Source organism: Biomphalaria glabrata, chromosome 3 (genome assembly GCF_947242115.1).
Source record: "Biomphalaria glabrata chromosome 3, xgBioGlab47.1, whole genome shotgun sequence".
Taxonomy (NCBI): domain Eukaryota; kingdom Metazoa; phylum Mollusca; class Gastropoda; family Planorbidae; genus Biomphalaria; species Biomphalaria glabrata.
Window position 1 is genome coordinate 4580891 of NC_074713.1, and position 11911 is coordinate 4592801.

Consider the following 11911-nt stretch of genomic DNA (forward strand, 5'->3'; position numbering starts at 1 on the left):
TACATTTATATATACCGGTAGCTCATGTTTATAATTTCAACAAAATATTTCTTTCAATTTTGAGCAGAGTAACTAGCTGCACTATCATATTCATAATTTTTTAACAGTGAATATTCTATGAAAGAAAGAGCAAATGTTTCAAGCTACTGTTCAAAAGCCAGTAAACAACAATGATGCTCATATGGTACATCATCTGTAACTGTCAACTTATAACCTTATGTTGTAATAAAAGTAAAGTTCCCCTTTTCAAACTTAGCATCTATAGGGCAGATGATGTTAAGGCCATCAGTTTCTTTGGCTAATGGTTAACAAGCAGGGTGTCATGTAGCTAGCTAAACAACTGTCTTTACTTTCCCCAGCTAAAATCAGGTACCAGTATCCATCAGAGTTAGGGTGTCTTAAAAATCCCAAATCACTGAGATTCTAATTCGGGTCTGGAAGCCAAATGCTTAACCACTTAGCCACCATGCCTTCCTTATGTTGCTATAGCTGAACGAAATAATTAATGGTGAACATAAATATTTATAATTAATATATGACAAAACTAATGTGTATTTGAAAAAAGCACAGTACCGGTAATCAACAACCAAGAACCACTACATGTTTTATGTAATGCACCTACATAGTATGTTATTAAACTAACAAGATCCAGCACATGTTTGAAATATTATATTTCCTTATTTCTTTGTTGTTAAGTCTAGATAGGTAGTTGTTTTTTTTCCATTAGTCATTAGTTCTAATATCTGTAGTATGTAAATAAATTTGCTTGTGCATCTTACTTTTTTTAAACATTTATAAACTTTGATTAGGTTTGTTTGTAAAATGTTATACATGATTGGGATGTTCCTTCAGAGTTGAAGCCATCATCCTTCTTTTTTTACGATTTCTGTGCCATCACATGTGCCAAGTTCAAGTACTTTCTCTAAGTTATTTGACAGACTTGGGTAACTCACTTGAATAATCTAAGAAGAACATAAAAAAAAATAATTTTTTTTTAAATATATTCCTATGATTTCAAAATGAAATGTTCATATAAAACATACAAAAAACAAAAACACAATGATTTTCACTTTTTCCAAACCAAAAAATGCTGACATTATCTATTCATGATTTGTGTAAGCAGGCTTCATTAACTACTGTATTTTCGCACATGTACATATCCTGCACAAGTTAAAAAAAAAAAATTTTTTAAAAAATATTTTTTTTAATCTTACAACTCGTATCATATACCAAACGTGACTTGACGTAGTAAACTAACAGTACATTAATTGTTGTTTATCTGTCCCTCAAGATGCAATTGAGCTTCAGTTGTTCCAACAAGTGATAACAGAGTTCAAAATTCTGTGAAATATGAGCCTACCATCATATGTATAAGTAGTATGTTTTTCCAATAGAAAGTCACTGACATAGTTATCTGGTGATGGTGGAGAAAACATTTCACAACCACACAGCGAATTATAGGAGGTATAAAGACCTAACAGTTTACACACTATGTTCATAAAAAATTAAAATACTTATGAGCCTCTTAGGTTAGGTTGACACAGCATTTGATCAAGAAATGATTTGAAAGAAAAGTAACAATGCAATGGACCTCATTCACCAATCGTAAACAAACAAGATTTAGTCACGTGATCTTATTGATAAAACAATGAAAAAACTGTAAATTATATAGAAGAGATAAAGCACCACGTGGCTAAATGTTGTTTGTTTACGATTGGTGAATGAGGTCCATTGTGGCATAAAAAAAAATTATAAAGATTATGTTAGTTAAAAATATGGAAATAAAAATTCATACCTAATATCCATAATTTGGATTGAAAATTCAATACATTTATTTTCTGTTTGTGCCATGTCCAGTCCAGCCAAGTTATAATCCATACTATTGTTCTCTTAATGCTGTTTTCACTGGATAGATCTGTAATATAGAAGATGAGATAAGTATGATTCTGCTGACACATAAAATAAATAAATAGCTGAATTACTGTTTCACATTAGGTACCTCGATAAAAATTTCAAAACGATCACAATGCAATGGAACCTATTTAGTTAGATAGAGCTTGAGAAATGCTTTCCAATGATACCAATTTTATATTGCTGAGTTAATTGTGGGGGAAGTTATTAAATTTTTAGTGGCCAAAAATTAGCCTTCTTTAGCCTTTGTAAATAAATAAAAAATCTGTGACCGAAACAACTGACAGTTGAACTTAAATTAACTGTATTATAAAAAGTCTTAAAGATATGGGGTTGAAACTTCACACTCTTTTACATTAACCAGTATTCTGTTAAAATAAATTTAAAAAATAAGACCAAGCAATAAAATCTTTGAAAAAAAGTTAATATATAAAAAAAAGCCTTCGACAAAAAATAAAAATATATGTGATTTTGTCATCATATGAGCCCAAAAATCACAAATAAAACAAATCAGAGATCTGTATTGTGTTTTATTTTGTTTAATTATAATTCTACTGTATTTAAATAGCTATTTATATGCATCAGATAGATAATTCTTATAAATTATAAATGAAAATAGCACTGCGCAGAAAAATATTTCCTAAAATTTAATGACTATAAGTTTCATAAACTTCATAAAAAAACAGTTTTAACCTTTTTGTAGAGCACTGGCAATTAATCATTTTAAAATGCCTTAATTTAAATGCTTTAAAAATTAGATTGTAAATGAAAAATTTCTTGCTTCGGACAATAAAATAAAAAAGAAACCTTGCGATTTTTTTAGAAGTTATTAAAAGATTTTTTACTTGAATTTTTGTGCAATAATAGCTCATCATTTTAAAAATATAATGTACTTATTTATTAACTATTAATTTACATGTATATTAATAGAAAAAAACAACACACAGAAAAAAAAATTAATTATTAGTTCGCTGAGCTAAAAATATGAAAAAAAAAAATTTAATATTTAATATTATTTTTTAAAGTAATTAAACTTTTACTTTAAAATTTGCAGATTACAAAGTCATTATAATAAAGACACATTCCCTCTCCATAATCTAGCATTCAAACACTATAAAAGTTAATCTAAATGAAAGATTCCTATGTGTGCTTCTAAAAATAGCTTGTGATAGACAGAAATTGACCATTTCCAGTAAATCACAGTGTTGGTTGTTACTAGAAATAGACTTTAACCATCAACTTTGAAAATTAATATCTAAAGAGTGCGCCAAGCTACAAAGTTCAAACTTAGCACACAGATATATATTAACATGCTAAATTCAATAGAAGTAGTGAGATTGTTGTAACCATAAACACTTTTATTTTATTTAAAAAAGAAAATTTTACCCTTCTTTGTCTTTGTTAATTTTAATATCAAATATCTTTAAAGCGCGCCAAGAGAATTTAATGAAATTTGAAATATACACATTTCATAATATGATAAATTATTGTAGCAAACAGCATTGTTGTAACTTTTATAGGAAAAAAGTTGTAAAAATGTCAACTTTCACATAAACTTTTGATAAGAAAAATTTAACAGATTGGCTTCAAAAGCAAATAAAAATGATCTCTGATATCTTATGTTTACAAAAAGTAATCATAATTAGTCCTCAAATCAAATACAATATGCTAAAACTTTGATGGAAATGACCACCCCTAAAAAAAGGGTAAAATGTGCTGACACACTTTTCAGCCATTTTTTGGGAGAAAAAAAATTGATCTAGGTCAGTTTATCGAAGTACCAATTCACATCAATGATATTTTACATCCTAAATCCTACAATATAATATGGCCTTACCAAATTTTCATGAGAATCTTCATCCTTCAGTTTCACTTCTATTTCCAACAGTGATACATTATTTGCCATTGGGAAATTTGCTTCATACCTAATCCTGATTGTATTTATCTCTGCTTCTTTTAATTGCTTTCAATTGAAAATGAGTCTGTACTGCACTCAAATCTTTTCTCCAGTATCTCTAGAACATGTTCTGCAGACAGAAAATAAAATAAGTATTAAATAAATTTTACAAGTAAATCTAGACTGCTAATATAAATTATTCAGGAAATCTGGATCATCAGATTTGTATACAACATTTTTGGCTTGAAAATATTGTAAAAAAAAATTACCAGTTTGATCAATAACAATTAACATCAATGGAGCTCTTGTCTCAACTTGAGTCTTGACTGAAAGTTATTTTCCAACATGGTCCACCTTGAAGAATATGAAAAAATATTAATATAGTAGCCTAAGTATAGTAATAATTTGTTTAAACTTAATCAATTGGTAATTATAATAAAATTGAGTAGTAATAATACTTTATATTTTAAATTAAATACCTGTACTCATTGACTCTTGGACAGATCCAGCAAGAAGTGATCATAGTGATGCCATCATTCTTTCACTCTTTGGTTCCGAGAGTCTGAAAATCATTTTTTTTTAACATTTCAATTTTTTAAAATCAAAGTCACACATGAGAAATATTAAATACATAGATCTAGATCTACATAAGGCATAAGCAATATAAAGATAAATTATAAATTCTGCACAACATATTGAATGACAAGATTATTGACTAGTTTCAGTATAGACTATAGTAGATCTATATTTCTATAACATTGTTAGATTTGCTTCTACAAAAAAAGTATACACAAATATATTTATAGGCCTACATTTTGCATTTAAATTGAAAATAGATCTCAAGAACTCACGTATTTTAAAATATTAATTTTAATGGTTGAAGAATTTGGTTTTACTATCTTTTCTAAATTGACTTTCTAAATCTAATCTATTAAGTTAATTAAGGTTATAATAAACTGTGAGACACGCCACGGGATTCGAATGATTATAGACTAATTATTTCAAACGGCTTTCCTTGCGTCACTTAAAATAATTATTTGTGCCTAGTGACGGCCTAGTCTGACTAGACTTAAACTTAAACCAAAAAAGCACATTCACAAACAAAAATGACATTAAAATTAAATGTAGATGTAGGTGTAGATCTAATCTACTTTAATTTATCCAGACTTAATCTCTATAAATAAGTATAAAATAATAAAGTAGATCTAATTGTCTAATAAAATAAAAAGTACCTTTGCTTGACGCACACATTCCAAAGTTGTTAGAATAGAGTCGAGTTAATCACAAATCAACACAATCTTGAAGTAGATCTATGAGTACTATGACTGGAATGGGATGGTCATGGTGTTTGGTTCTGGCGCTATTTTTCTTAATGATGCAATAGGCTGTAGCCTATCATGTAGACCTGTCTCTGGTTGGTCAATTGTAAGTAAGCCACGTGACCGGGTAGCCTACACATTGACCAGCGGCACAGTCTTTCTTTCGCCCCCCCCCCCCCCCAGGACTATAATCTTCTCTAATACTGTATATTAGTAGTGTCTCTTGTTGAATATTTAAATTGTTTGTTTTATTAACTCTAGTATTTCGATACCATAAAGCAGAGTGCAGCATTTGAACAAATTATGTGAGGATGTGTTGGTTCATCTCGTGACCTCATCTACTTGACTATCGTACTTACACAAATCGCATTATAGACATTATAATTAACGAAGATGGTTCTTACAAAGTTAGATTGCACGATTTAAAATATGGATCTAATTAATTTTATATCTATTTTAAATCATAAATATTCTTGAATGGGGTATACAGTAGATATTAGATAAAACACTGACACCTACATAGTCTACAACTATGGCTACAACACATTTGCATGCCTCTTGATTTTTTTTTTTATGCTCTTTATCTTCGTAGAATCAGTCATCGATAATATTTACGAACTGTGCCTATAATGTAGTTTATTAGATCTGTCATGTAGCATGTATTTTGAGTCATAACTTTTTTTTTTAATGTATGAAACTGAATAGCAAATCCTGTCGTTTATATCATGATCTTGCCAGTTATATCTTATACTTTAAAATAAAAATTCCTTGAATTATATTTAAATCATAAGATAGTTTTAGTTACGTGTTTCATTATATTTGAATGTTATTGACCTAAACATTTGTGTAACTCATAAAAGAAAGAGATCACAAGGTCTATTACGTCAACGAAAAGATCGAGTAAAGAGGTGGTATACGAAAAAGATTTACAGTGAGAGTCAGTGAGCCTTGACCTACTGACCATCAGTGTGCACACGTGTACTTTCTTGCTTGATAGCACGCGTTCTATGCAACGAGCAAGGAAAACGTCAAACACGTGTTAACCTAAGCTGATCTTTATTTGTAGGAATTTTACACGCACTCATCTTTATAAATTGATATCTATATTTAAATATAACTGAGACAAACATTTAAATCAATATAAAAGCATTCTTATTAGTCATGTTTCAAAACGACTAAATAAATTCAAACAAGATGGGTAAAACCCCTATTGTTAATATTCTTTGCTTGTGTAAAGTTTGTTTACATTAAAAATATCTACCGGTACTGGAAACTAGCATTATAGGCTACATTAAAACTTTTAAATCGGCTTATTACCAGAAGATGCAATAAGAATTGCAAATAATTTATTTATTTGAAATCTATAATTGAACAGTGCAACTATACACAATTACAGTAAATCAGATATCTGTATTATGAATGGTTAAAATATATTTAATACATGTTACAGATAAAACTTTAAAAAAAAAAAAGAAACCAATGCTGTGCTTGTTTAACTGAATCTGTTGATTTTCTATGTTAACCTAAAACTATATATATATATATATATATATATATATATATATATATATATATATATATATATATATATATATTTATTTATTTATTTATTTCCTGAGGTAGACGTGAAAATACATAACCCTAAATATCAATGACTGGTCAGTAAATACCGGTACCGGTACCTTCCGCAATGATAGAAACCTACAAGAACGACAGATTCAGTTTTATTACTTCGAGAGGCGTCATTTTGTCTAGCGTTTCATTAGGTGTTAACTCGAGAAATCCAGCAGAGTGGGTAAAAAAAAAAAAAAGAAGAAAGGGGAGTTAAGTTAAAGGAAGGCTATAAAAGAGATCACCATGATGTTAATTCAACATCTGGGTCAGATAGACGTAGAGGGAGTGCGACTATGGTCACAGGGGTGTTACATTACGTGAGCAAAGTCAAAATGATGCCTAAGTGAAGGTCCATTTACAGCAAGTGTTGTAAAGTCACAAGTTGCTTTTTTTTTTACTCGAAAAAATCAAAACACTCGACATCATATTAATCGCACATTTGTATCTAGCCATCACATGAAAAATCTTGTCACATACTATATTAGATCTAGAAATTTTAAATTGGCATATAACATGCATAGTTCATACACACGCGCGCTAACAAACATGCACACACACAAATATCCCATATAGCCTATATGTCGTTATAGTAGAAACGTTTTGATCAAACTACTGTGAGAAGAATAAATAAAATATATAATATAAATCACTTTTTGACTTAATGACATTGAATGTTATACCTAAAAATGACCTACAATCCAATTTATTTAATAAAGTATAATGTAAGATAAAATTATCACAGTTTAGAAATCAGCATTCTATAACTTTAAATTAAATGCAAAGAACGAAAAAAAAAAAAAAGAAGTAAAACATATAGGAACCTATACACATTTTTATGAAAATAAAATAATTAAAAAACAGCAATATTGTTTGTATTAATAATCTAAGTGAGTCTATCCGAGCCAACATATCAAAGTCATGGTTTTCTTTTTTTTCTTTTACCTCTTCTCGAGTTATGTTACGTAATAACTTTCTATGTTTCGTCTGAGATAAACGCTAGACCGGGAGAGCATTCCTTGTCAGTAGGGAGAAAAGAGAGAGAGAAACTAGAGGCAAACTGAGCCCAGACTCAGCCCTAAGGGCACCCGTTTGGGCCAACGTTCATCCCCCAAATGGGGCCCATGTGTTTAGCCATATCAGGCCCATCAATGTTTTCCTCGTACTGGCCCCCATGAGGTTTACATCAGGGCTTCAACTGGGCCCCCTAACTGAGCCCAGACCCAGCCCTAAGGGCCCCCGTTTGGGCCAACGTTCATCCCCCAAATGGGGCCATCGTGTTTAGCCCTTTCAGGCCCCTCAATGTTTTCCCCGTACTGGCCCCATCAGGGCATCATCTGGGCCCCCTAACTGAGCCCAGACTCAGCCCTAAGGGCCCCCGTTTGGGCCAACGTTCATCCCCCCTAATGGAGCCCATGTGTTTAGCCCTTTCTGGCCCCTCAATGTTTACCCGTACTGGCCCCATGAGGTTTCCATCAGGGCTTCAACTGGGCCTCCTAACTGAGCCCAGACCCAGCCCTAAGGACCCCGTTTGGGCCAACGTTCATCCCCCAAATGGGGCCCATGTGTTTAGCCCTAGCAGGCCCCTCAATGTTTTCCCCGTACTGGCCCCATCAGGGCTTCATCTGGGCCCCCTAATTGAGCCCAGACTCAGCCCTAAGGGCCCCCGTTTGGGCCAACGTTCATCCCCCAAATGGGGCCCATTTGTTTAGCCCTTTCTGGCCCCTCAATGTTTCCCCGTACTGGCCCCATGAGGTTTCCATCAGGGCTTCAACTGGGCCCCCTAACTGAGCCCAGACCCAGCCCTAAGGGCCCCCGTTTGGGCCAACGTTCATCCCCCAAATGGGGCCCACGTGTTTAGCCCTAGCAGGCCCCTCAATGTTTTCCCCGTACTGGCCCCATCAGGGCTTCATCTGGGCCCCCTAACTGAGCCCAGACTCAGCCCTAAGGGCCCCCGTTTGGGCCAACGTTCATCCCCCAAATGGGGCCCATGTGTTTAGCCCTTTCTGGCCCCTCAATGTTTCCCCGTACTGGCCCCATGAGGTTTCCATCAGGGCTTCAACTGGGCCCCCTAACTGAGCCCAGACCCAGCCCTAAGGGCACCCGTTTGGGCCAACGTTCATCCCCCAAACGGGGCCCATGAGTTTAGCCCTCTCAGGCCCCTCAATTTTTCCCCGTACTGGCCCCATGAGGTTTCCATCAGGGCTTCATCTGGGCCCCCTAACTGAACCCAGACTCAGCCCTAAGGGCACCCGTTTGGGCCAACGTTCATCCCCCAAATCGAACCCATGTGTTAAGACTTTTCAGGCCAATTAATGTTTTCCCCGTACTGGCCCCATGAGGTTTCCATCACGGCGTCATCTTGGCCTTCTGATTTCGCCCAGACTCGACCCCTAAGGGCCCCATTTGGGCTTTCAATAATTCTCCCCAAAGGGCCAAGTATCTATAGCCTTATTGGGGCCCACAAGTCCTTTTCCTTACTGGTCCCACACAGATTTCACAAGGGGATTTTCTGGGGCCACTGACTGAGCCCAGACTCAACCTTAAGGGCCGAGTTCTTCCCCCAATTGGGGCCCATGTGGTTAGTATGGGCAGGCCCAATTGGGGGTCCTTACCGGGCCCGAACATTTTGCTATCAGGGATACAGTTATTGTATGCAGCGTTTACATCAGTTTTTATATTGTTCGTAAAAAATGTTCTGATAAATTTCAAATATCAAAAAATATAGTTTTCATTAAATATGTAAATAAAATTATTAAATCAAAAGAATCGTCCTTATATATTGTATAACAATAAAACACTTGTTTTTATTTCATAGCTATATACATATATATTAAAACGAAATATGTTAATGTAAAAAAAAAACAAAAAAAAAACGAAGCAATAAAAAGTTTATATAAAAAAATAACAAAACATTCAATGAGTTTATTGTGTTTATAATGAAATGGGAGACTATCCGAACCAATTATATTGAGCTCTTTTTTTTGTCTCCCCTTGAATTTCATTACGCAACGAGTTTCCTGGCCGACGGTCTCGTCCGAGATAAGAGCGAGGCGGGGAGGGCACTCCTTGCCAGTAGGACGAGAAGGGGGAAGGTGGTGGGACCGTAACTGTATTACGCAAAATTCAGACCGCCAGCCGACGCTCAGCAGTGAAACAATGGGGCGAATCTCTCCATCCCCTGCTACTTACGGGCCCCATTCATCTAAGGGGGGTTTTGAATGGGCGCATGACGGGGTAGGAAAGGAAAAAACTGCCCCGCACGACTATCCGGTTCCCCGTGCGGGCCCCTAACTCAGCCCGGGCCTGAACAGGTAGCTTTGCTGGCTGGGATATTGAGAAAGCTAAAAGCATAAAATAGCGCTAAGCAAAAACAATATCTGTAATGAAACAGATCTAAATCTAGACTAGTACAAATTCGTACAATTTTTATTTTTTTAAAGTTTTTTTTATGGTTTCTTTCTTTATTATTTGCCAGCAGCAAAGTTTTTTTAAATGTCAATGATGTGTTTATATTTTAACATCCCTCTATTTAATCAAATGTACGACTCAGATTATAGGGCCTACCCTAAATAAAAATGTGTTAACTCTGAGTATTTAGTTGTTTATTAAGTTCAGATTAAAAGTGCAACTGCTATACACATATCCATCTGCTATTATACTTGTCTGTTGTTTCATGTTAAGGATATATATATATTGTTACGAATCTCACTATCCAGGCTCTCTGCAAACTGCACCTTACACCACCAACTTAAAGAACTTGACAACTCAGGGCTCCAAAGTAACGTAACACTTTAATAGCTGAATAAATAACAGCCAATACTGTACAATTGGCAGCACGTAGAACAGTACAAATAGCTCTGCGATAACAAATATCTCTCCGATAACACCGTTCCGCCGTATCAAGTCTTGCACTGGCCTCTCCGTCTCATTCCGGGCTTACACTGGGTTCAACAGTTCGGGACTGACTTCACACACTTGGGCTCGTTGTGTCGGACTCGATCACAGATCAAGACGCCGTTCGTCTCAACTGTACTTGACAGTACTCCGCACTAAACCGTCGTAATGCCACACCGTTGAACTGTGCTGTAGTCGACCGTGTTCTGAACTCCTGTCGTGAACCCGCTTTCTCAACCGTCTTGACTGCGACACCTCCGCTCATTATATAGGGTCCCTACTGGCCTTCTAGAACCGGACAGAACGCCGCTCAACGTTTCTAGGTGGTTAGATGACTACAACTCTCGTGACGCTACTGAGCTCTGTTCACGACGGCGATCTTCCCGAACCCTCTTGTTGACACTCGTCTCGGCCGATCGTCGTAACTCGTCACGGTTGACCGCTCGTCTAGCGCTGACCTGGGGCGATTTGCGTCGGCTGACTACACTCACACCACTACCCCCATCTGTGCCACCACCAGGTTTATAACAATATATATGGGGGGGGGGGTGACTAGTGAAAATTTTGATATTTTTAGCAGCTGAGTAGGTGAAGGTTTTGGTTTAGAGTCAGACAATCCAGACCTGTGCTGGGAAATGAGGCTTAATATATATCAGACTACAAGTCGGTATGAGGGAGGGAGGAATGCTGGCCTGCAGGGTTCGAACCCGTGATGTCACAATCTCATTTTGCGACATCTGGTCAATGTCTGTAATGTGCTAGGGCACGTGAATTTTCTGTCTTGGGTCGATGGGAAGGATTTTAGGTAGTTAACCCTGAAGTCCTGTTAGAGGGTGGACATATGATTGATGGCTGCATTATATCTGGTCGTGCGGTATGCGCGTTGGCTCGCCGTTCGGTCGTTTTGATGGTCCTTGGTTCATACCCTGTCCGCTTTCACCCCGCGACGGGAGGTTTGGACTCGGAAATAGGTTATCTTTAACTCTGAAGAAACTTGTGAAGCATGTAAAACAGGCATGTCAAACTCGGCGTTCGGGGGCCGCATGCGGCCCGCGACCACTTTGCGTGCGGCCCGCTTAGCCACCTAAAAATTATCGAAATAAAATTAAACTGTTACGCTGGAAAATAAGAGATGACAAGCTACTTGAATTGAAAAATAGTATTTGTTAAACTGAACAACGAGAGTGAGTCTGCAGTGAAAGCAATTTAAGCTACAATTTGTCAAATTTAATTGCAAGCCATAGTACAACATTTAGTGAATGTGATTTTATGAAGG

General features: G+C 35.7%; 1 long non-coding RNA gene across 1 annotated transcript; it reads right to left on the reverse strand.

Moving 5' to 3' along the window:
• Nucleotides 1-728: 728 nt before the first annotated feature.
• On the reverse strand, nt 729-5308 carry LOC129925025 (uncharacterized). Its single transcript, XR_008776883.1, has 6 exons — nt 5041-5308; nt 4288-4370; nt 4078-4162; nt 3749-3938; nt 1796-1915; nt 729-962 (listed from the first exon to the last, which is right to left on the reverse strand). It is a non-coding gene; the product is annotated as an uncharacterized LOC129925025 (long non-coding RNA).
• Nucleotides 5309-11911: the final 6603 nt, after the last annotated feature.